Source organism: Macrotis lagotis, chromosome 8 (genome assembly GCF_037893015.1).
Source record: "Macrotis lagotis isolate mMagLag1 chromosome 8, bilby.v1.9.chrom.fasta, whole genome shotgun sequence".
Classification (NCBI taxonomy): domain Eukaryota; kingdom Metazoa; phylum Chordata; class Mammalia; order Peramelemorphia; family Peramelidae; genus Macrotis; species Macrotis lagotis.
In genome coordinates this window covers 113,951,655-113,979,187 of record NC_133665.1, presented here as the reverse complement: position 1 = coordinate 113,979,187, position 27,533 = coordinate 113,951,655, and the positions used below count along the sequence as shown (strand labels likewise).

Below are 27,533 nucleotides of genomic sequence, written 5' to 3'. Positions count from 1 at the left end.
ACAAAAATTACCAATAGGTATTTCATACCTGAGACGAAAAAGGAGATGAGGAATAAGATAATCATCCTCTATTTTTGAAGAATTAAGTGCACCTGGTCCAGATAAACTAAGAGCTGATGACTGTGATTGCTGAGATTTTGATAGCAATATTTCTTGAAATACTATGGTTAATAGGAGAAGTACTATTAGAGTAGAGAAGTTTGATTTTGCTCCAGTTGGGAGATGGGGATTGTTACCTTCAGAGAATACAAACTAGAAGATAGTGAGCTTGGAAACAATCAAGCAATAAAGCAATAAAGTATGTTTCAAAGAATCAACTTTAGGCTTGATCTCATAAAATAAGGAAGCTTTCTTCTTAATCGAAAAACAGAGCTAACTAGAAAAATTGAAAAATAGAATGATCTACTTCAGAAGTTACTATATATTCTGAAACAGTATAAACCCATGACAATAGACAAAAAAAAATGACCAATTCAAAAGGACAAGTTCAGATAATATATGAACTTATGTGTTGTAGAAAGAGGGATGTGAACAATTTCTCCCTCAGCTATGGGGCAAGTTTTAATTTTAGCTAATTCTTCTTACTAGGTCCTAAGGTTGTTGTTTTTATACTTCTGAAGAACTTCAAGTCCCTTCATTATCAGCTAAACTTGGCACTGTAGTACAAAACTCTAACATTCCATCAGAGTTATGCTTGTCACTTAAACTTAGTGTTTGCCAAACTCTACCTAATACGCTCTATCCATACCAAAACTCTCTAATTTGAAATCTGCATCATATTGCTTTGTGCCTTATAATGAATATGTATTAGTTGATATACAATGAGTTATACTACAATTTTGAAAATCCTCTCTTAAAACAACATTATTCTAAACTTGTGCTATTTTCAGTTGAAACTCTGGAGCATTATTTGGTTACCTGGGACTTTCAACAAAAGTTCTGGGTCAAGTGGAATTCTGGTCCAATATGATCTAGACTGATCATTCTATACATCTAAATAGCTACATGTGTGTTCTGGCTCCTCTAACATGGAGGCAATGATAGGAGAAGAATGCATTTATTAATCATTTACTGTGTATTAGTCATTGTGGTGAGTACTTTAAAAATATACTTCATTTGATCCTCATAAAAACCTTGGAAGGTAGGTTCGCATCATCCCTATTTTATCACTGAGGAAACTGAAGTTGACAGAAATATATAGGTTATGATTTACTCATGTTCACACAGTTAGTAAGTGTTTCTTTTCTTTTTTTTACTTTTTTAAGTCAGTGGGGTTAAGTGACTTGCCCAAGGTCACACAGCTAGGCAATTATTAAGTATCTGAGGTCACATTTGAACTCAGGTCCTCTAGGGTCAGTGTTCTATCCACTGTGCCACCTAGCTGTCCCTAGTAAGTGTTTGAAAATAGAATTGAACTCAAGTTTTCCTGACTCCAGATCCAGTACTGTGCCATTACTGTAAGCAGACTGATATGGATTGAAACACCTCCATGAAACACCTCAAGAACTCTTGCCTGAAATAAGTCATCTTCTATAACCACCTCAGGTAATGAACTCAGTACGGTATGGTTTAGTGTTTGTGTCTATACATCACTGTATATAAAATACCAATGAAACTCATTTAAAATTGAAAAGTCTTAACAGTTTACATGTTATCAAATAGATAGGTGGTTCTTGCCTAAATTATAGCCTGATATAAAGGAAAAGACATTAGATTTATTACTGGGATGTCTGACTTCTTGTTTTGTCTGTCAATTAACTGACATTCTGAAAATAGTTATCCTTTCTTTTTTCTTATTCTAGAATGTTAATTCCATGGTCACTTGCATGGATTATTTCAATTTCCATTTTAACCTCTGGATTCCAAGATATTAGGAAAATTTTCCTGAAAATTTCCTGAAATATAATGTTTATCTCTATTTTAATCACATTTTAGGCAACTCGATAATTATTAAAATCTCTTTGTGCTGTTTTATAAATGATTTATAAATGATGATATATTTCACATTTTTTCTATATTTTTGTATCATTTCACTTTGTTTTACCGTTGTTTGATGTCTCATTAACTTCCACTTGCCCAATTTTTAATTTTAAGGGATTCTTTTCTTCAGTGAGTTTTTCCCTCTCTTTTTTCAAATGGCTAATTCTAATTTTTAAAAGAGTTCTTTTAACAAATTTTTGTGCCTCTTTAGCATTAGGTCAATTCTATTTTTTAAGATGTTATTTTTCAGTATTTTTTGTGCTTTTCTAAACTGTCAATTCTCTTTTTGTAATTTTCTTTTATCACTTTTCCTAATTTTACTTCTACTAATCTTATCTCTTTCTTTAAATCTTCCAGGAATATTTGTTCAACTTAGGTCCTATTAGTATTTTTCTTTCAGGCTTTGCTCATAGTCCTTTTCACATTATTGTCTTCTTATTTAGTTGACATCCGACCTCTCCTGCTGATCTCCTATGTCGTCTCAGGCTGGAAAAATGTCTCACACTGAGATTTTGTATATAGTGCTCCACAATTTGATTTGAGGAATTATTGTGGAGGGAATTTTGTCTTGGTCTTCCCTACTACTACTACTGCTGTAGCATGTTCAACTTCTTTTTGCTTGTTTGCTTTGCTTGCTTGTTCATTTTTTCAGCCTATTGCTTGGCTTTGAACTTTGTTAAAAGTAAGGCTCTGCTCATCTGGACTTAGGGAGGCACTGTCCCAAGCTTCAGGCTTTTTTTGTGCTGCTGTTTTCAGAGCTAGTTCCCAGAGTCTGCAAATTATTCCAAGTTGTTATGATCTAGGGATACATGTAGTCAATTCTCTCCTGGTCTGTGCACTGGGACTAGAACTGTTCCTCTGTAGATCTTCTTGGCCTTGGTCCTATGGCCAGGTCCTTTGCTTTCCTAAAACCAAAGCGCTAGTTGTCCTCTTCCTTAGAACTGAGATCAGCACCCCTGCTCCCTTGTGACTGAGCAGATGTGCTCCTCTCCAGCCTGGATCAGACGGTTCTTGTGGACAACAGAGTTGCCAGTCAGCACCAGTTAACTGCAGTGCTAGCAAAGAGTCCCCTACAGTCTCTGACAGGTTGTTCAATCAACTTATTATCTTTGGGCTGACATCTCCCAAATTGGCTTCTTTAGCTGTTACTTCTGTTGAGGCTGCCTTCAAAACCCTGAAATGATGTTGGTGCTACACTCAGGCCAGTCCCCACTTGGTGTCACAGACCTCTTCTACCTAACTCCTAAATTGTCTTGGACTGGAAAAAAATGTCTCATTCTGAACTTTTGTTGACTCTTCTGCGCCAAAATTTGATTTGAATAGTTTTTCTAAAATGGTTTGGATGAGAATGTTGGGAGAGTTTAGTTAGCTTGCTGCATGTACTCTGCCACCTTGGCTCCACCTCAGTTTAAACTCTTAATATAATCTTGATAATACTTTAAAAATATATTAAATTGATGATCTTTCATCTGTATATGAAAAAGTTGTTTTTTTCCAAGATAATTGATTCCAAGAAACATTTAGAAAAAAAATAGGCTATTTTGATTTTAAGAGGGAAGGATGCAGGATGCATACCAGTGAAACCACCTTCCGTCTCTCTCTCTCAGACTCATTCTCCAACTTGGCTCCCAAATTTTATCTTCTTGTGTTTATTTTCCGTCTTCCCACAATTCCTTCCAATGTCTTCTTTGGCATTTGTTAATTATCTTTTGCATTTTCCTCCAACAGCTTTCAAGCTTCTGTCTTCTTGGAATTACCTTCCTTTCCTCTTAACTTACCACCAAAGTATCACTCAGCAATTGTCATGATTGCATGGACATTTTCCCAACCTTCTCACTACCCTAACTTGAAGATAGTAGTTCAGATCTGAGATTCTATATTTGTTAACTGTATGATTATAGGAAATGATTTTACTGCTCTTAGCCTTAGTCTTCTCATTTGTAAAAATAAAATAACCCTCAAATTACCTCCTTTTTAGGATTATTGTGGAATGTTTAAAAGACAATAACATTCAAAGAAATGAAAATTGTGTTTTTATAGTTAATCTCAGTCTAAACTTGCCAGGATATTGTTATTTTTCATTTCTAAACATAATGAGGTTGATCAGATCTTTTATTTTACTCCTATTTTTTCTCTTTTCTTTCAATTCTGAAAATATTTTTCACAATAAACAACTCATGCAGTGAATATTTTATACACACACATATTTTTCCTTAATGATACTACAAACACAAACAACAGAGTAGTACATGTGAGGAACCACAAGCAAGCCAGCATAGCTGTGTATAGACTATACTCAAGTCTAATTCATCTATAGAGGGCTATCATCATATTACCATTATTTTCCAGATTAGGAAGATACTGTGAGATCTAATTCATTCTCTGCAGTTTTTCATTTTTTAAATTCATATGGAGCAGGTCTAGTTTATAGCTATGACTGAATTCAAGATAATCTAATAAAATGATCACATTTTATAGATAAAGAAATTGAGAGCAAAAGTTAAAAAACTTGACCAGGTTGCCTAATTAGAGCCTGGTACAGGCAAGATGGGAATAACCTAAGTCTTCTATCTCCTAGGTTAATGATTTTTCTAATTGCACATTTCATTGCACACCATTGGATGTTAGTCTTCTTCATCCAGAAGAGAAAATAGATAACTGAAATATAATTACCAAGACCTCTTACTAACTGAAAATAGCTTACCCAAGGAGAAAAGTAGCTAATTTTCAATAAACCAATAATTATTTATTAATTCCCAAGTATAATACTAAGTGCTGGGGATTCAAAGAAAGGTAAAAAATGGTCTCTACTATTTTTCTACTTATCAAGAAATTTACAGTCTAAGTTTGGAAGGGTAGAACATTAGCTTCTGTTAGAATCTTCATCACCAACATTAGCCACACCGGTCCTTGTGTCTTCAAGTTTCTTCATTTATGGTCTAAGGAGTGTTTTGTCATATTGTACTAAATATAAGAAAATTCAGATACCAGTTCATCATACTAGAATGAAAAATTTCTCCCTTCCCTCCCACCCCTTTCCACCACCACTCCTTCACCTTGATCACTTATTTCAAGGACTCAAACTCTTTTAGAAACAAATATGTAAAGTTTGCAGGAAACTTGGAAGTCACTGAATGAAGCACTATCTTATTTTATCATTTAATAAGTAAACTGAGGCACAAAGAGTTTAATGACTTGCTTAGGATCACACAGGTTTTTTCTGAGAATTTGAATTCAGAAGTTCCTAATGCCAAGATAGATATTTTACATATTTTGTCACTGACCTGCTCCATCACTTATTCCCAATTCCTTTTTTGCTCTAAGAAGAGCAGAGCATAAAATTTAAAAAATTTTAAACAGCTTTTCTGCTTTCCAATGACTTTGGGTTACCCCTGCCATTGGCATATCTGAAGAGTGTCACTAACCATATCTGTGTCAACAATTCATGCTGTTATTATATCCAAGTTTTCAAAATGCCATTCAACCTGACACTTTTTGTGTGTGCTTAAAATTTAGTAATAATAAATAATATTTATTAAATGATATGAAAGTTATTTAATAAAAACTATATAGCAGTATGTAAAGCAATCTAAGCTAAGTTTGCTCAGTTAAATAGAGAATGTCTCTTTTTAAATATCTCTGAAAATATTATTAAATGATTATTTTATACAAGGGAAAAAAAGTTAAATGACAAGTTGTCAGAGTGTATAGTCCCTAAGGAAAAAAGAATGAGTTATTCTTTCTGCAGGAAGATGACATAAAATTTCTTCAAACTCTAGCAGAGTAGTAACTCATATGAAATAAGATAAATAGATATTTGAGATGATGATAAAAAGGTATCATCTGCTTGAAATTACACAATACTATTGATTTTTGCCAAAACTTTATAACTGAAGCCAGTCTATGATTCTAATTCCATCATGATTTGATAATTGGAATTTTTTCCCAATCTGCTAATCCTTTGTCTTTATAAATGTATTGTTATTAAAACTGTTATGTGTTCTATTGTTAAAGTATTTCTCACACTCACATGAATTATAATCATTACTGAAGCAACTACATGTTGCTATATTTTTAGGTTTTTATATAATTACAGGTATTACAAAAGTGCTTGATTCTACACTATCTAGAAAATTCCAAATATTCAAAATAATTTCATGCTTTTACATTTTGCTGAGATGATATAATTTTTTTTACCCACAGTACATGAGGAAATTATGAAGGCTTAAATATATAATTCCATATATTGTGACTTAATCAGCATTTTAACTTGACATTTATGCTTTCTAGCCACAAAATTTCAAATTTTGCTTAACATGTTTTTGATTGGTTTTTTTTTAACTTTCCAGTGATAGTTGATCTTGACTACAATGCAGTTGAAAGTAGTGAAATTGGGGCGGCTAGGTAGCGTAGAGGATAGAGCACTGGCCCTGGAGTCAGGAATACCTGGGTTCAAATCCAGTCTCACACTTAATAATTACCTAGCTGTGTGGCCTTGGGCAAGCCACTTAGCCCCATTTGCCTTGCAAAAAAGAAAAAAAAAAACCTAAAAAGAAAGTAGTGAAATTTCTTCAAAAATTCTGATCCTTAATGCAGTCTTTCAAAAAGATAATTTAGTCAATGATTTTACAAAACCAGAACACAAAGAATGAGAAAAAATGCTCACATACATATGTATGTGTATATTATATATGCACAAATATACACATATATATATCAATATCAGGATCTATGTCCCACATAGCAGTAACACATAACAAATTACATACCACTAATCCTGGTCCTCTAGGACCACTTGATCAATTTTAATAATTTGCCCTTAGTTCTTTATTGGTGTTTAATAAAAGATCTTTAGTTACAGTTTTTCATTTGGTTTGACTTTTATTAGATTGGTAATAAATAGAATGATTTTTAGTCAGAAATATTTAAATGATTTAGACATTGAATTGTCAAGTGAAAATTGTATGCAAAAACCTGTATTACATAATGATTTTAGGAAGGTATTCTAACAGCTCCATAAGTACAACAGACTTTTTCAATAGCAGCATTAGGACAAAAATCAATTAAGTTTGTTTTCAAAAATTCATCATTAAAGTCAAAGGCATTTAAAATACTCTTTCCTATGATTTACTGCAATTCTTTTAAAGTAAAAAAATAGTATCATTAGTGCAGGATCTGACAACTGATTGGATTTAGAAACCACTCAAAAAATTCCTAAATTTATAAAAAATGACTTTGTTGAACTGTTATGAGGTGGCTACAAATCACCACTGGTAAAAGCTATGACCAGAAAACAATGCATCAGAAATTTGGCAAGAGTAAGGAATAGCCAAGAGAGAATACATGTACGTGATTGGTATCCAAGCAACACCAAAAGAATTAGAGGAAGATACTTGGGATTAGACCTTCATATAGTAGGTTGATGCTGGACAGAAATTACACAGCAAGAGCATCCATGGATGAGTTGAAATCTTCACAATTGGAAGGAGTATCCCCAATTCTGAAATCACTAATTCATGAAGGTAGTGACATATCCCTGCAAAGTTTAGAAAATATATTTTATTTTAAGTATGACTATAATATGTATTATATGATTTGCATTCTCATTCCATGATTATCTCTATTTTGTTTGTATACACCAGGTTAGCATTTTGCTTTTCCAACAACTGAATCGCATGGACATGCTAAGAACTTTCTTCAAATATATCGACTCCCTTATTTTTCCTTCTTGGCTATAACAGACTTGCCATCATTAAGAAAATTGAATACCTAATATATAGAGTGATCTATCTATAGTCCAAAATGACACTTTGGCAATCATACAATAAATTATATTTTTCATTTCATGTCATTTCAATTCAAATCACATTTTTGTTTTATGTATATCCTATTTCCTGATAATAGGACTTGAGAAACTTTTTTATTGTATTGGCAAAGTGGGAAAAAATAATTCTCATAACCCTGTTTGCTTGTTTTCTTAGTCATCACTTCTTTTCAAAAGAACAAAGCACATTTTGGGGGCAAGGTCACCATGATGGGTCCCTCTTTGACACCAGGTGCTAATGTAATGTGCAGTGGGCCTAACCACTATTAATGAAGTTAATTTATAAATTTAAGTTATAGTATTCCATTTTCTGAGCCTGCCAGGGCTTTTCAAGTAACTTTTCAAAAGGCTTTCTTTCCCCATCCCTCTCACTCCAAATATCTTTGATTCCTTAAACTTTGATCACTAAAGTGCAAAAGTTTAGTTGGATAAAATTGTTGGAAGAAAGTCGGTCTTGATTTTCAGCTTCTTTATGTGGTAAGAGTAAAATTGAAATTGTTCTCTGTATTTTAGTTGGGTAAAACTGGCCTTTCTTCTACCCAACTGGTATACTCTATCTGGTGCACAAAGTCTGGGAAACAAAACATTAAATCAAGTTTCTTCCCCTATCAGAAAATTTACCCTTTATGAGGAAAATCACATAAATGCCATAAAGAATTATATTAATTTCCTACTTGGGAAAATAAGGATAGATACAAATATTATTTTAAGCACATTTGGGGAGATCTGTGTCAGCTGTTGTCAATATCCAAAGAGTCTGAAAATGAACATTCTGCTCTGAAGCAAGATGGTTGGGAGACAGGTCAGGTTTTTACTGGCAGACTTTATGGGGTGATTATGCTCATCCTTCAATGTAAGGTGCTACTTTCCTTTGTAAACATAAAATGATTCACTGCTGTTGGAGATGGGTTTTGAAAGGGCAAATTAAATAAAAATGTAGGCATCCTATTATTTTCCCTTCATGATGAAAGCAAGCGTTTTCTATCCCCCAAATTTTTGCTTCACACATCTTTTGACTAATGCAAGAATATGTGATTCTGGTGACCCCCTCCCCTTTCAAGTACACATCACTTTTAACATACTTATTATTCTCTTTTGTAATATTTTCACATTTCTATTTTCTTTCTTTTTTTCTTTTTTTGGTTTTTGCAGGGCAATGAGTTTAAGTGACTTGCCCAAAGTCACACAGCTAGCTCTGTTTGTGTGTGTGTGTGTGTGTGTGTGTGTGTGTGTGTGTCTGAGGCTGGATTTGAACTCAGTCCTCCTGATGCCAGAGTCCATGATCTATCCACTGTGCCACTTAGCTGCCCTATTTTCACATTTCTTGATCATTCTGGGATTTCTTTGGTATTTTAGGGGATAGAGTTTGAATCTATGATTTCATTCATAAAAGGAACTGCCAAGTAAAGAAAGTCCTATTAATTCAAGTTATCTTTTTTGCAATATCTGGTCTTAGTTTTCTTGATCACAGAGAAATTAAGTGACTTGTATAAGTACAATCAACCCTTCCACATCACAACTTTCCCCATTGTGATTTCAATATATTTATATTGTGAGTTGGCCTAAGAAATTAAATGGGAAATCTCAGGGAGTTTTACCAAAGCCACAAACAACATGGGAAGGCCAGTAGATAACACAGAAAAAGTTGAGAAACTCAGAAATGCATAAAATATTCACATGGTATTCTACAATATGAACATATTTTAACTTTTCATACCATGATAATTCAGACTACTTCTCTGGTAGAAAGAGAGGGCCAAAACTTTTACACGGATTTTCCAGATTGTGGGGGTGCTGCACACTTAACTTCCATGATTTGGAAGGGATAACTATATATACACAGACACTATGTATCAGAAGTAGGACTCAGATTCGTCTTCCTGGTTCCAACTCCAGTTCCTATTCACTAAACCACACTACTTTTTCTGTATTGTAATGACTATGAAATACATACATTTTCCCAAATATCATTCTAACTATTATACTTAAAACCCAGAATCCAGATGAAAAGTGAAATATTTGGCAATCTAGATATGTTGAATCCTCTAATATATGTTAAAATAGCACACATGACTGAATGTTTTAATTATCATCCTGAAAAGTGGATTAAAAAAACCAGAAAGGATATTTTTTCATAAGCAGAGGTATGAGTGAAGGGTACCAAGGTAGTGCCATTTCCCTCTCTACCACACTATTTGAACAAATTTTCTTTAAATCAGATTAACCAAAGGTTTTTCTATTTTATTGACTTTTTCATAAAATCATAACATCAACTCAGTTTTATTCAAGAGATCAATGGTTTTCTTGCTTTCAATAATCTCTTCCTTGATTTTCAGAATTTCTAGTTGGTTATCTTATTGGGGATCTTTTGAATTTGTTCTTTTTCTAGCTTTTTTAGTTTGCATGTCCGATTCATTGATCTCTTCTTTATTTTATTTATATAGGCATTTAGAGACATAAAGTTTCCCCTCAAAATTGCCTTGGCTGCATACCATAAATTTTGGTATGTGGTCTCCTTAGTATCATTTTCTTGAATATAAATATTGATTGTTTCTATTATTTTCTATTTGCTCCACTCATTATTTTAGATTGTTATTTTTTTTTTGGTTACTCTTTCCATGATCCTTTATAATATATAAATTTTTATTGCATCATGGTCCAAGAAGTGTGTATTTATTATTTCTGCCTTTCTGCATTTGATTATAGGGTTTTTGCCCTAGTACATAGTCAGTTTTGGTATGGGTGCCATGTACTACCAAGAAAAAGAGATATTCTTTTCTATCCCCATAAAGTTTTTTCCAGAGTTCTATCCTATCTGTTTTCTACGATTTCATTCACCTTCTTAACTTCCTTCTTGTTTATGTTGTTGTTAGATTTATCTAGTTCTGAGAGAGGAAGGGTTAGATCCCCCATTATTAAAATTTTGCTGTTTATGTCTCCTTACAATTCAGTCAGCTTTTTCTCTACGAATTTGAATACTATACTACTAGGTGCATACATGCTTCATAATGATATAGTTTCATTACCAATGGTGTCCTTTAAGAAGATGTAGTTTCCTTCCTTATCCCTTTTAATGAGATCGATTTTTGCTTTTACTTTGAGATCAGAATTGCTCCCCCTGATTTTTTTTTACTTTGAGGCATAATATATTTTGCTCCATCCTTTTACCTTTACACTATGTGCATCTCTCTCTGCTTCAAATGTGTTTCTTATAAACAGCATATTGTAGGATTCTAGTTTTTAATCCATTTTGCTATCTGCTTCCATTTTATGGAACAGTTCATCCCTTTCACATTTACAGTTAAGATAACTAATTCTGTATTTCCCTCTGTACTATCTTTCTCCATTTATATTTTTCTCTTTCCTCTTATTCCTCCTTACCAAAGTTTTATTCCCTTTTCTTTAACTTTCCTTTTAAAATTTAACTTTGTTTATTTTCATTTATACCTGTGCCTTCCCTTTTTCCATTCCCTCCCTTATCTTTCCCTTTCCCAGCACCCCAACCTCCCTGTAGATTAGGATAGATTTTTAAACCCAAGTGGGAAATTCCTTATTCCCTCTCTGGGCCAATTCTATTGAGTAGAATTTACTCAGAGTGTACACACTCCCCCTTCTTTTCCTCTAAAATTAGAAAAACTTTGTGCTTCTTTATCTGGTGTTATTTATCTCAAATACTATTAATCAAGTATCATCAATCACAGTTTATTTGATTGCTTGATAACCTCATATTGTTATCAAAGTATCATCACAGATTGATTGCTTGATTGCTCAATAAGCAGCAGCATCTCAAATTACATCAAATTATAATTATTTTTTACCTTACCCTTTTTAAAAGTACTCTCCAATGACACACCATCCTCTTCTAGAGCCAAAGAGTCAATTCAAAGCCAAATCATACTTTGAACTATTTGTGCCCCTCCTCCCAGGCCTATTTTCTCTAACACTCTACCCTCCCCTCCCCACCTAGGTATTTAACCCCATCATAAATGAGATAAGGATTAACTCCAGCCCTGAAACATTTGATTCCAAAAACTTTAAAACCCTCTAAGTACCAGGAGGCTCTGGAGTTCTCACTTGAGAACTTTACAAATGATTGTTAAGTGATGGGAGAGCTGACTCTGGACTGAGGACTGCTCAGTTTATGATGACCTCACCAGAGTAAATGCTAAGATTTGTCTGTACATCAGAGTTAAATTGGGTCAAAGGATAAATGGAAACACTTAAGTTTAAAGTTAACACCCCTGCTTTTCAACAGGGCTTTTTGTCTCAAACATAGTGAAATCATCTTGGACTTCTTCAGTGGAGAGACAAGACCTAACTATACCCAGATTGTTTAAGTCCAATCTCTTCAATTATATTTGACCCTGTAATTATTCTGAGAGAAGTAAGGTTCTCAAGACTTAGAACTGTTTTATCTTCCCTTTTAGCTTTGTATACAATTTGATGGTCTTAAAGAATCTTTTTTTGCTTTTTCCTTCCACTTTTCATTTACCTTTTTATGCAACTCTTGAGTTGTGTATTTGGTGATAAAATTCTCTGTTCCATTCTGTTCTTTGTGGTAGGAAATTCTAGAAGTCCTCTATTTTGTTAAACATCTATTTTTTTCCTTGATAGCATATGCTTAATTTTGCAGGGTAGTAAATTCTGGGTTGTAAACCTAGATGCTTTGGGTGATTTTGCATTGATTTCTTCTTTCAGCTTTTATACTTATCTTTGTTGCTTTAGCTCTGCTCCTGGGATATAGGGCTTATAGAGCCAAGGTTTGTTTTTTTGTTTGTTTGTTTGTTTGTTTTTGCTGGAGCTTAGGTCAGATCCTTGGCTCATTGTTGCTCAAGTTGCTTCCTATGTAGTCCAGGCCTTGACTTTGCAGAGGTTTGTTTCCTCCTTTATATCCAGGTTCTGACTTGGCACTGGTTTGTTCCTGACCCAGTCCTGTCGTTTGCCCCATTGTTCTCAGGGTTTGACTTTGAGGTTGGGACCCTCCCTGCTTGCTTGCTATCTAGCTGCCAGGACCTCTCCTGTTGTCAAACTGTATTATACTGTGTCTAAAAGCCTCCAGTTGGCTTTCCTGCATCTCCTGCCTCCTGGGCTGGACTTCCCCTTTTCCCCCAAAGAGACAGACCTTCACTGAAGATCTTCCTTGATGTCTACCATTGAGAACATTTTCTTGTTGAGATTTGTAGCTTGAATGTCAGAATAGAGGCTTCATTTATCTGTGATAGGGAAAAGCTCCAGGAGCATGTTAGCATCACACTGCCATCTTGGCTCTGTCCTGGAAATCCTGGCACTCTTTTTTTTTTAGGTTTTTTTTGCAAGGCAAATGGGGTTAAGTGGCTTGCCCAAGGCCACACAGCTAGGTAATTATTAAGTGTCTGAGACCGGATTTGAACCCAGGTACTCCTGACTCCAGGGCTGGTGCTTTATCCACTGTGCCACCTAGCCACCCCATAGTCCTGTCACTCTTTACATGATTCTCATTTTCTAGATGCTTTGAACTTTCCCTCCACCATTATCTTTATAATGACTACAAAGACATTCCCTACCTGAGGAAATCTCTTGAAACTCTGCATGAGGAAAGTGACTGTCTTTTGCCTTTTTCTCTCATGTTTTTATCAGAAAATTTTGGAAGTCCTCTATTTCATTGAAAAACCATCTTCCCCCCCAAAAAAAATTTGCTTATTTTTGTGAGGTACTTAATTCTTGGTTGTAATCCAAGGTCCTATACCTTCTGTAATATCACATTCGAATCCTCTAATGCTGAAGCTGATAAGCCCTGTGTAATTCTGATTGTGGTCTCTTGGTATTTAAATTGCTTTTTTTTGACTGCTTACATTAATTTCTCCTCTAGCTGAGAATTATGGAATTTAACTACAATATTCCTTGATGTTTTTATTCTGGGCTTTCTTTCTGGAAGTGATTTATGGATTCTTTCAAGGACTTTTTTGTCTTTTTGTTCTAGGATAGCTTTCCATTATAATTTCCTGAAAGATATTCTTCCAGACTTCTTTTTTTTTTTTTTGATCAAGGTGTTTGGGTAGATTATCAATTCATAGCTTTCTCTCCTGGATCTATTTTCCAGGTCATTTGTTTTTCTTAAAGGGTACTTTATATTTTCTTCTATTTTATTTTTCAATCTTTTAGTTTGTGTTTGATGGAATCTTGGCATCTCATAGAGTCATTAATTTCTATTTCTCCTATTCTGATTTTCATGGTTTTATTTTCTTCAGTTAGCTTTTGCATTTCCTTTTCCAGTTGGTTAACTTTACTTTTTTTGATGAATTTAATTCTTTTACCATTTGGTCATTTTTACTTTTAAAGGAATTGACTTCTTCCAGTCAATTTTTGATAATTCTCCTGCAGGGCTCTCATTTCTTTTTTCCATCTCTCTTGTTCTTCTTTGGTTTTTAAAATCCTTTTGTGCTCTTCCATGAAGACTCATATTAGGCACTTAATAAATTTTTTTTAGGTTTTTTTTTTAGGATTTTGCAAGGCAAATGGGGTTAAATGTCTTGCCCAAGGCCACACAGCTAGGTAATTATTAAGTGTCTGAGACCAGATTTGAACCCAGGTACTCCTGATTCCAGGGCTGGTGCTCTATCCACTGTACCACCTAGCCACCCCTTAAAAAATGTTTATTGACCGAATGACTGACAAACTTTTTAAAATCCAAGCTGCCATTTTCTTTTATAATTTTACTATATCCTTGCAGGCTAAGTACAATGATTATATCCTCTTTAAAAAGGAGGAAACTGAGGCTCAGAATAATCTTACTACCTAGAAAGACAGACTCAGAACCTAGATTTTTTAGGCCAGTTTTTTCCAACTACAGAAATCTATCCTCTAAGCTGCATTGATTCTAGGATGTTTTTAAGATATATTAGTAGTAGTGGGTTGTTGCTGGTTGGTAGTGGGGACTTGCTGGTTGAAGTCTATTAGTTGTGGTAATAGTAATTGTGTGCTTTTTGTGGTAAAGGTAGTAGAATCTGTGATTTCACTAATATAGGGAACAATTGGTGGGGAAATTTCAGCCATATAGAATGACGCCTCTTCTATATTTCATAGTCACACAAATTGTCTGGGGGCATAGAGAAGATAACTGACTTGCCCAGGATTACACAGTTAGTATATCAAAGACCAGACTAAACACCTGAACTTTCTGGGATTCATAGACTGATTTTATTAATACTTATATGATATCTCATATGCTGTGGAATTAAATATAAAGCCCTGTGAATTGTTCTCCATCCCACCCCCATTTCTTCAGACCTTAAATTTATTTCCTAACTTTGAAGATGAAAGACCTACATTTGGACTGAACAACCTTTTCCTTTATAAACCTCCCTCCTGTGATTTAAAAAGCAAAGCAAAACAAATACCCATAAGGCCTTTTAGTCAAACCTCACCTCTCCAAAATGTGGCCTGACTAATGCTCAAAATAATTGGAGAAAATGGAAGTTTTCACAAATTAACTCATGATTTATGTTTATAGGTACTAATGAAAATAAAATTTGCATTTTTCCATTTATTTCATGCTTTTATGAAAATATAATTACTATAAATTATAGCAACAAAAGCTGCCAAAAAATGTGAGCACCAAATGGTGAATGAATAATTTCCAAAATGATTTCCCCTTGTCAAATCATTTCAATCCAAGGGAAAAAAAATCAAAATTGGACAGATATTTAATGGCGCTGATTAGAGCAACAGTCAATTTGATAATGAATGAAGCAAGATTGTTCAAAGCAATTTAAAATTAGCCTTTCAGGTGATATATCTCCCCATTTCTTAGCAGAAATGGAGGAAATGTTCATATGTATGGAACAAAATTTAATGCCAGATTGATTTTTCCAAAATATTAATTAGTTTTGCTGATTTTTAAAATCTTTTTTCTTTATTTTTTAAAGGACAAATATCAAGAATTTAAAACTTAAAGAATTAAAAATCTATCAGTTTCCACTGAAAATGGTGCCCATTACAAGATAAACAGAGGGCTGAACACATAGGACTCAGTAATATTGACAGCTACCTGGTAGTAGGCTACTCACGTAGACTGGAAGAACCAGTCATAAAATTGGGCACAGGACTCAGTGTCAACCAGAGATATCTGAGAGAGAATTTAATCTACACCCCCCCAAACAAAGAATATTGTAAATTAATTTACTGAAGTCTGCATATGTGTATGTGTGTGTGTGTGTGTGTGTGTGTGTTATAAGGACAGTTATGATAAAAAACTGAAAACTAAAGGAATAACTATAAATTGGGAATTGGTTAATTATGGCATATGATGTGATAAATATTATGTTATATGAAATTATGGAGATATGACTAGAGAAACCTAAAGAAAGGCATGAATTAATACAAAATTAAATGAAATTGACTGATAAAAAAATCATATGCAACATTGTAAAAAACAGACAACTTTGTAAGACCTAAGAACTGTGATCCAACCCATGACCAACCATGATACCAGAGAACTGATAATGAATATCCCTAACTGCCTCCTTCTGAAGGGAGATGATGGACTAAATATGAGAGTGAGAATGAGAATACATGTTTGAATATGATCTTTGAGGGAATTTCTTTTGCTTGATTAGGGATATTTGTTCACAACATTTTTCTTTGTTTTTTTGCTTCTCCATTCTCTACTTCTTGTCCCAAGGGATAGCATGATTTAGAAGATATGTGTTTCTTAATTAAAAAAAATTCCAAGAAACAAACAAACCAACAACAATGTGAATACTTCCCTATAGTTGGGCACGAATAGGCTCCTACTACTCATTTCCCCTCTCCCCTTCCCATTCTGCTCCAACATGCACAATTAAGAAATTGGATGACATCCAGTTGCTTGTTACAGTTGATGAAGTTTTGACTGCTTCCAGTTAAAAACAGGATATTGTGCATTTCTTTGAAGAGAAAAATTAAAAGAAACTCCTTGTTGTTACAAAGGAAAGGGGGTAATAAAGAAATATCCCCCATTAAACCTGTACTTGCTAAGAGGCAAATGCAAAGAGAGTTAAGGGTAAAAAAGAGAGAGTCAACAAAAAAAAAGAATAAATCCCTCCAGTTCAATTATGACTAGATCTTGTTCTCAGAAAGAATTGTCTCATTACATACTATCTGCTGCATGATCTTCTATTAAATTATTACAATCAACTATTTGACAAAATAAGTCTTAGTTCATTGTGAGAAGGGGAAAATTCACATTGAACTATAGATTTGTAGAGCTCAAGGATATGTAAAGATTGATCATATTTTTCATCTACCGCATTTTACATTGAGACACAGACAGGATATGGAAAAGACAAGTCTAGGTGCCAAGTCCCTGGTCTCCCTCATGTAGGGTTCTCCCCAGTGCACAATGGTGCCTTATCTATTGGAAGATGAATAACCTTTCCTTTAACTTTCTTGAAAAAACTGTCATCCTAATAGTGTCAACTAAATATGTTTGCCAATGGAAAACATTCATTCCCACAGAGAGATTTGTTTATGGTTAATAGATTAGTCAAAGAATTCAAATACCAAGGTAAAAGATGCCAGAGAAATATGGCACATAAATAATTATTACAGTAAAAGCAATAATTGAACTGAATATTTTTGCTCCCCTTAAAATAGTCAGGACATAAACCAGTGAACCTCAAAATGTTCAGAATTTTGATTTAAATAGATATCTCAAAGATCCAAGTTCAGACTCAGGGTTAAAAAAGTGTTTGAGATCTTTGTTATTTTTATCTGACAATGCCTATCTCTAAAATAAAATCCTCAAAAGCATTCCCAGTTCTCCCCTACCATTCTTTTTATTAAAAAAAATCCCTTCATTGTATCCTACTAGCCCTTTAAGCTATCATTCCCTAACTTTCCTTTCATAGTCAAAAATCTAAAAAAGGGGTGGCTAAGTGGCGCAGTGGATAGAGCACTGGCCCTGGAGTCAGGAGTACCTGAGTTCAAATCCGGCCTCAGACACTTAATAATTACCTAGCTGTGTGGCCTTGGGCAAGCCACTTAACCCCCATTGCCTTGCAAAAACTAAAAAAAAAAAAAAAAGATATAAAGGAAAGATAAATAAAAACCTATCTATACTCATTGCCTCCACTTCTTTTCCTACCACTCATTCCTTAAGTTGTTGTTGCAAAATGAATTCCAATATCTTTATTCAACTGAAACCCTTCCCTCTATAATTACCAGGTATCTTTTAATTTACTAATCTTGTCATCTTTTCTGAGTTTTCATTCTTTACCTCTCATTTGACATTGCTAAACATTTGACATTGCTGACTAACCCCTTCTCCTGGATTGTTTCTTTTTTTAAATTATTCTTCTTTGCTGGTCTACCACCGATGCTTTATCTACTAAATATGAATAATACTCCACATTTGTGACCTGGCCTCTTTTCTAACTGCATTATACATTTTCTCTCAGTGATCTCATCTGGTTTCATAGCATCAACAGCTAGGAATCACAGAGTTCAAATCCAATTTCAGACACTGTTACCTGTTTGACCATGAGCAGGTCACTTAACCACTCTTTGCCTTTTTTTAAAAGTTTTTTTGCAAGGCAAAGGGGTTTAAGTGGCTTGCCCAAGGCCACACAGCTAGGTAATTATTAAGTGACTGAGGCCGGATTTGAACTCTGGTATTCCTGACTCCAGAGCAGGTGTTCTATCCACTGTACCACCTAGCCACCCTTTTGCCTTAGTTTTCTTGATTATAAATTAGGCATTATTATAGAACCTATCTCCTAGGGTTTTTGCAATAACTTGCAACATACATAAATGCTAGGTATTATTAGCCCTATGTAGATAACTTACAAATCAAAATATCGAGCCCTAGTAGGAGTTCTGATTCTGCATTAATACTTATTGAATATTTCAAACTAGATATTCCAATGAAATGTTAAACTGTGTCCAAGACAGACTTATTAGCTTTCAAGCAAAAACAAAAACAAAACAACCCTATGACATTTGTCTTTTTCTCTTTTCTTTCTTTTCCATGTCATGCCATGTATCACCTCTTAAACAGATTTTGGCAAAAACCACCCTTATCACTCTCCTTGCCTTAAATCTTCTCCTGTCCCATCCTTCTTTGACATAGGTGCCAAAGCAATATCCCTACAGGACATGTCTAACCATCTAATTCCTCCACTCAGTAAGCTCCAGTGACTATTATCTCTAATATAAATTACAAATTCCTCCAATTGACATTTAAAGCCCTTCGTGGTCTGATTCCAGCCTATCTTTCCAAGTCTCCTGGAACATTATCCCTCTTCATATATCTCATATGATAGCCAAACTGAAATAATGGTTTGTTCCCAATATACAATGTTCCATTTCCCATCCCTATCCATATATGTATTTACCAGGCTGTCTTTCATGCTGGAGAGAACTTGTTTCTTCTCCTCTAACTCTTAGAATCCCTTGCTCCTTTCAAAGTTCAGGTCAAGTTCCATGTCTTACATTACAGCCCAATAGCTAAGCTACTCAATAATATGGTACAATGGGTAGAGTACTAAGTCTGGGGTCAGGAAGATCTGAATGCAAATCCAGTCTGTGACACTGAGTGACAGCTTAGTCTTTTAACCACCTTCTGTCTACATTTCCTCACCTGTAAAATGGAAATAGTTAAGTCACCTATCTCCTAGAGTTACTGTCAGGATGGAAAGAAATTACAATTGTAAAACCCTTAAGATAGAACCTGTTACATAATAAACACCATATAAATGTTATTGTCATTATTATCATTATATATGTACTATTCTAATAGATATGCATATTTTAATTACTTTCATATGTGCATATTATTTCTTCCCAGTAAAATATAAACATCTTTCAGACAAATACTACTTTAATTTTGTCTCTAATTCTAAGACCTAGTAAAAAAGGCACTTAAAAATGCTTATTAAGTAAATAAATATGAACCATTAAATGATAGCTAAGAATTCTATATTTATATAGTCCAGTAAAATTTACAAAGTATTTTCTTCACATGGATACTTTTAAGTAGGTAATACCAACACTAGTGTCACCATTTGTTAGGAGAATGAGTTTCATGGAAATAACTCTTCTAGCTCAGCAGAGTATAATATAGTATAGTAAAGCACAGAATAGATTAGTATAATATAGTAGGTCAGTGATGGTGCTTGTATTCAGAAGCAGTTGTTCTGATTCCACATGCCAAACTCCTTCAGTTAAAGCATATAATGATGTGTCAGGCTAATAATTTCCTTTCTGAAATTAACCCTAAAACTGAGTACCCTTTCATATATAAAAGACTTATTCAAAATATTCCTTCAAAAATTTTCCTTAAGGATTCCATTGTTTCCAGTTCTTCCCTGGGATGCTATTTAGTGACCTCTGACCAACAGCAATAAAGGTTTAATCCAAATCTGAGTTTACACCTAGATGGAGAAATGGTAAATAGACCCAATCTAATAGATGGATCTTCAAGTCTTGGTTGAGTATGCCAGGACCAATCTTACCGGAATATTCACTTTACAAGTTTCACATCTGAGTTCAGTTCTCTGATGAAAAGGAAATGAGTAAAGCTATGAAACAAGATTTCAAGCAAGATAAAGCCACAGAGTATAGAATTACAGTGTAGGACCGACCACCCAGAAGTTACAATACAAGGAGCCATACAACTTGCAATTCATTCATGGAAAGATGTTTGGCACTTGGATTAGATCCTTTGTGTCTGCTGAAATCTGCTGTCAGTTCATTGCCAGCACTAAGCTGACGTATTGATGACTTAGGAGCCCTTTCAAAGTTTGAGGGGAAGGGGAGTGGTGGGGTGGGGAAGTAGTAGGAAGCTATTATTGCCCAAAGCAACTTTTTGTTTGTGTAGAACACCAGTTGGAATATTCTGAAATTGCTATTTTAAAATACCTAGAAAAGCAGACAAAACCATTTTCTCTGAGTCTCTCATCTCCTGGAAGTCCAATGGGTTGGTCTTCAAAGTAAACATATTGTTTTACTTTGTTCTTCCTACTTTTAATGACATTTTCTGTTTGGTTTTACTTCTCTGTAATATAAAAAAGACAGAAAGGTTTAGTGGAATGAATATTGGATCTCAGGATCAGGAGACCTGGCTTGTCACTTAGAGATTACCCTCATATATGTCCCTGCACAAGTCCTTCAGTTTCTGTGAACCATAGTTTATACATCCTCAATGTAATTCCTGCAGTATAAATTATGTACATTATTTACACATTTTTTTCCATCTTCTTGCTCTACCTACCTTAAGGGGCTGTTGTGAGGAAAGGGGCTTGACAAAGTGCCAGGCAAATGTAAGCTACTAAGATTTCTAAAATCTTAACATTTATATAATTTTCCTTTTAAATTCCCATAATAGGAGAGCAAAAGAAAGAAAATGGAAAATAATAAACTTTAAGAATCTGCCCATCCCCCATATGTGTAAATTCATGTTTCTAATCAATAAAAGAAAATAGAGAAATGTTTTTTGGAATTCTTTTATATAACTTCTATATATGGAGAGAGAGAGAGAGAGAGAGAGTGAGTAGGCACTTAAAATGTTAGGCTTGGTAGGCATATATATAGTAGATACTTAAAATGTTAATATTTTTATTTTGTATAATCAGTCAGAAGAGAGATCACATGAGGAGTCATTTTCTGGTCTCTGTAATGAATACTAATTCATAAAGTTTACATTTTCTACTTAATTCACATTATGCCTATTTGGGAAGTTCCCTATAATTGTTTTAGGAAGGCTGAGAGCATTCAGTTATTCATATTTTTCAGTTATTCATATTTCTTCATATTCCTAATTATATTCCTTCTTTTCTACAAATAGCAAGGTTTTACAAATTAAATAGATAAAGATATTTTAATCTAAATTTTCAAGGAATTATAGATCGAGAGATGGAGGGAATTGTAATGGTCATAGAGCCCAAACACCTTATTTTTCAGGTAATGTAAATGAAGGTCAAACAGCTATAATGACTCAAGGTCACCCAGACAGTTCGGGGACTCAAAGCAATATCTTTACATTCCCAAATCCAGGGTTCTTTCCACCATACTTCTCCCCCCCCCCATTGCTTACCTTCCTCATGGTTAACTATGATTCTGATTTTCTGATTTATCATTAAACACTAGAGTCTAGGAATAGATACTCATATAGATAGGTAGAGAAAGATAGACAGATATAATATAACCCTATTCTATCAATAATATAGTGCCTATAATACATATATTATATGGATAATATAAAGCACACAAAAATGCTTTAATATTTTCAAAAAATCTATAATATCATCAGTACAAAAGCTCCTTCCATCAATAATCGCAACCACTCAAGTTTTTTTTTTCCCCAAAAAAAACAGCAAGCAAAATACCATCCAATATCCAACCATAATCCTATTTTTTCCTTGAAATCAGTTAATGTGGGTCTTTGCATAGCACCTAATCTGTCTCTCAGTCTTCAAAGTCTTACCATTCTGATAGGACTCAGTGGGGCATGCACTTTATTGCCTTAGAGTTTTCAATTTGACACAGGGAGACATCATAGTAGCACTTTAGATGATGGGAGAAAAGTGAGGTGGGGGGGAGGAGAAAGTTTTTGGTTCACCAATGAAATTAAGGGTCTGGGATTTTTTCAAATAGAAAAAGTAGAAATGGTTTCAATTTACTCAAAAAAAATGTCAATTTCATCTCGGTTTTCACTAGTTTCCAAAGATTTGATAATTTCAAAGTGTATTGATGACAAGAGGTAAAGGGCTACTTCTTTCCCATACATTTCTTGTTATATTCTCACAGAACAGTAGGAGGCATTCCCCCAGGCCTTCCTCTTTATAACTCACCCCAATTCCTACTTATGACCACCCAGAGGGGAATCTCCTGGAGCAGGAAATGGGGGTGGAAGAAAAGAGAAGAATGCAGTTCCCACCACATTCCTTGGCTCTGCTGTTGTCTCATAGAGGATACTGGGTGAGGGTTAGGGAGACCTTCCTCCCACTGCATCTTTTCTCCATCTGTGCCAACTGCCTACTTTCAGATGTTCTGCTCTCCAGGTTGAACTGTCTTTTTGTTTGTTTGTTTATGTTTTGTTTTTAACTCAGCACCTTTAGATACTGCCATCTGCTTCTAGGGGTCCCACTCCCAGGAGTTGTCTGAGGGTTGTTCCTTGGCAAACCTCATTTGGGAAACCTGACAGGTAAGTGTCTTTAAGCTAGGATTTTTCAAGACACAATTGAAAATAGGTGGAAGTAATTTTCAAGTCACAAAACCTGAGTTTGTATTCTAGATACTTAAACTTTGTGGGAATTTTAGGAAGTAACTTAATCTGTCTTATACTTACTTTATCTTTAAAAGATGATGATTGGGGGAAGCTTGCTGGCACAGCGAATAGAGCACTGGCCTTGGAGTCAGGAGTAGTGGCCTTGGGCAAGCCACTTAACCCCATTGCCTTGGAAAATCTAAAAAAAAGAGATGATGATTATGATTGGAGTAGAAATCTGTGGTTAATTAGATTCTGAATCAAGTTTTACTTGAGATCATTAGTGAAAAATTTCTGAGTAGGAAAATTTCATAATATTTTATTTTTAAATTATAAAAAACTATAAATATCATATTGTCTCTATTCAGATAGCAATAATGTTAACGTCACTCTCCTCCAAAAGCACACTTAAAGACAAAGTTCACTTTCCTTTCCCTCATTTCCTTCTTTCTCATAGCAACCCAGTGCACCTCTAATACCAAGGTTCTTTGCTATGGTATAGTATGGTATAGCAGAAAGAGCATTAGACTTGATGTCTGAGAGCTAGGCTTAAATTTTGAAGAGCAATTCATTTAACATATCTAAGCCTCAGCATGTTCCTCTGTAAAATGGGAATGTTAATTTCTATAGCATTTACCTCATAGGGTTGTTGTTAGGACCAAATGAAATAATACTTAATGAGTATTATGTAAAGTATTATGTTATGTTACATTTAATCCTGGATATTATTAAATATATAGTTCTGAAGTAAGGGCACTTTTAAGTTTTGAAATGTTAAAAAGCAATGTCTTTTGAAATATTTTGTATTTTCAAATAATTACATTTTCTTTCTTTTTTTTTTAAGTTTTTTCAAGGCAATGAGGTTAAGTGGCTTGCCCAAGGCCACACAGCTAAGTAATTATTAAGTGTCTGAATCCGGATTTGAACTCAGGTACTCCTAACTCCACAGACCGTGCTCTATCCACTGTACCACCTTGCCGCCCCACCAAATAATTACATTTTCTAAGGAAAGTCAATCAGTGGATACTCATGGGAAGGTACTACTCAAAAACTTGTTGTAGTAGTGAATTGGAAACACCAACTTTTATAGAAATTTATGTAAAGAGAGTAAATCCTCATGCCCTCAGTCCAAAAGAGTACTTTTAGTCACATATATTGGTATGGGTGGAATAGCATCATCTACTTCATAAGAGTTTAACATGCTAGGATATCATTGGGGAACAAACAATACACATCAAAAGAAAAGATAACTCCTACCTTACATTGTCTAAGTGTCATATGATGGTGTGTGTAACTTAAAATATAGTTAAAATAAACTTGTAGCAAAGTTTTCATAAATTTCTGTTCCAATGACCTATGGCACATTTTCCAAACTTAGATAATTAGGATCTTGCTTCCAGACTTTCTTTCATGTTTCTAATAGCTGCCCAAATCCACAAAGACTATAATAGCAAAGTCTTGGCAGGAAACTGAAAAGGAGAAAATACTAGAGATAAAGTTTGCTCCATATCTGGAGTATTAGATTAACCATCTTAAAAGTGAAATATCTTTCTTAACATATATCTCATAGGTCAATTTTTTCGTATTCCTCAAATATGTAAGCTTTTCTCTGAAACCATTTTCTCCATGTCAGATTCTCTAGGCTTGTATAAAGAAGTGAATAATGTTTTGGATGAACTTATAAACTATTTACTACTGAATAGTTGTAAAGTACTTTGGTCTCAAAATTAATTCAATTTTAAAAATTATTCTGAGAAAAATCATGTTATTAAAACAATGGAAATCATAGGAATGAATAGAAATTTCCTTAAAATAAGAAGTTGGATCTATCTAAAACCATCATCAACATTGTCTCTAATGGGGATGAGCTAGAAATCTTTCCAATAAAATCACCATTATACTAGAAATATTAGCTTTAGCAATAAGAGAGGGGAAAAAAAGCCTGAAGGACTTAGAATAGGTAGTGAGGAAACAAAACTCTCACTCTTTGCAGATGATATGGTGGTATTATTAAAGAACCCTACTGAATTAACCAAAAAATTTGTTGAGACTATTATTGTTCAGCAAAGGATATAAAATAAACCCATATTATCAGCAGCATTTCTATATAGTTCCAACAAAATCCAACTGGAATGATAGAGAAGTTCTATTTAAAATATCTCTTGACCATATAAAATAGAAAAATCCAAGAAATATATGAACATAATTTCAAAACACTTCTCCAACATATAAAGACACATCTAGACAGATGGAAAAATATTCATTAGTCCTGGTTAGGCTGAGGCAATAAAATAAAAATGACATTTTTTTACCAAATTTCATTTACTTACTCATTACTATACCAAGCACACTACCAAAGGATTGTTCTAGAAAGATAGAAAAATAATAATGATATACATCTGGAAGAGCAGAAAGTCAAGAATATCAAGGGAATTAATCGAGCAAATGTGAAGGAAGGTTTAGCTTTACCAGATCTCAAACTGTAGTACAAAGTAGCAATCCTAATCTAGTTACTGATTAAGATAGAGTGGTGGGGTAGTGGAACAGTTTAGGTAGACAACACACAATAGTAAATGACTGTAGTAATATATTCTGATGTGAATATAGGACAAGAACTCATTATTTGATGAAAAGTGTTATGAAAACTGCAAAACAGTTTGGCAGAAACTAGGAATATACTAATATCTCAAACTGTCTATGAGATAAAATCAAAATGGTTACATGATTTAAACATAAATGGTGATACTGTAAGGAAATTAGGGGAGCACTAAAGAATTTTGCCTTTAAGAAATAAGAAAACAATTCATAGTCAAAGAAAATATAGAATGCCTTACAGGATATAAAGTAGATAATTTTGATCATATCAGATTAAACGCTTTTACAGAATCAAAACTCATTCAGCCAAGATAAAACATAGGAAACTGGGATGGAGGGAGGGTAGAATTTTATATCAAATTACTATGATAAAGGTTCATTCTAAAAAATATAGAAAATAGAATATAATTTATTAGAATACAGTAATCTCAAAAAGGTAAAAATTCCATACATACAAAAAGTATTCACAGCATCTTTTGAGTGGTAAAGAATTGGAAATTGAGGGAATATCCATCTAATGTGTAATTACTGAAAAAATTTTGGTATATGTATGTGATGGAGCTCTATTGTTCTCTTTAAAAAAAATCATAGGAACAGGATTTCAGAAAAGCCTGGAAAGATTTGCGTGAATGAAATGAGAAGAACCAGAAGAACATTATATACACTAAGAACAACATGGGGTAATGATCAACCATGATGGACTTGTTCATTTTAGTAGAACAATAATTAAAAATAGTTTTAAGGGACTTGTGATGGAAAATACCATCCAAATCCAGAAAAGGAATTGTGGAGTTTAAATGTAGACCAAAGCTTACTATCTTCAAATTTTAAAACTTGTCTTCAGTATTATGTAGTTTTGTTATCTCTAATGCTTGCTTGCTTTCTTTCTTTCTTTCTTTCTTTCTTTCTTTCTTTCTTTCTTTCTTTCTTCCTTTTGGATCTAAATCTTCTATCACAACATGCTCAAGTTAGGTCTAAAAAAGAATACCGAGAATGGATAAATGATATGAACAGGCATTTTTCAAATGAAGAAATCAAAGCTACCCATAGTCATGAAAAAATGCTCCAAATCACCATTGATTAGAGAAATTCAAACTAAAAAAATTCTGAAGTATCATCTCACATATATCATATTGGCTAAAATGACAGAAAGGGAAAATGAAAAAAGTTGGAGGGGATATGGGAAAAATTTGAAAATTAATGTTCTGTGGCTGAAATTGAAATCTGATCAAATCATTCTAGAGAGCAATTAGAACTATGTCCAAAAGACTATAAAACTGCAGATCTCTTTACCCAGAAATATCACAATTAGATCTATATCCAAAGAGGCTGAAAAAAATATATAAAGTATTTTTATGTAACAATCATTTTTAGCAGCTCTCCTTGAGGTTGCTAAGAATTGAAAATTGAACAGATGGCCATCAATAGGAAATGGCTGAACAAGTGATATATAATAGAACATCATTGTGATATAACAAATGATAAGTGTTTTTTTTCAGAAAAACCTGGAAAGACTCAGGAAATGATGAAGAAACAGAAGAACATTGCACACAGTACCAGCATCATAGTACAATGATCACCTGTAACTAATAAAAATTTTTAGTAATGCAATTATCTGAGACAATCCTGAAGGACTCATAATGGAAAACCCTATCCATCTCCAGATAAGTAACTAATGGAATCTTTTTTTTTTTATTTCTTTGCAAGGCAAATGGGGTTAAGTGGCTTGCCCAAGGCCACACAGCTAGGTAATTATTAAGTGTCTGAGACCAGATTTGAACCCAGGAACTCCTGATTCCAGGGCCGATGCTTTATCCACTGTGCCACCTAGCTGCCCCTTAACTAATGGAATCTTAAAGTAGATTGAAACATAGTTATGTTTTGTTTTTGTTTATGTTTTGCCTTATTTTC

General features: G+C 33.9%; 1 long non-coding RNA gene across 1 annotated transcript; it reads right to left on the bottom strand.

Annotated features, from left to right (window-relative positions):
• Window positions 1-6,952: 6,952 nt before the first annotated feature.
• On the bottom strand, window positions 6,953-23,221 carry LOC141494939 (uncharacterized). Its single transcript, XR_012470590.1, has 3 exons — window positions 23,109-23,221; window positions 20,681-20,816; window positions 6,953-7,516 (listed from the first exon to the last, which is right to left on the bottom strand). It is a non-coding gene; the product is annotated as an uncharacterized LOC141494939 (long non-coding RNA).
• Between the last annotated feature and the right edge of the window lie 4,312 nt (window positions 23,222-27,533).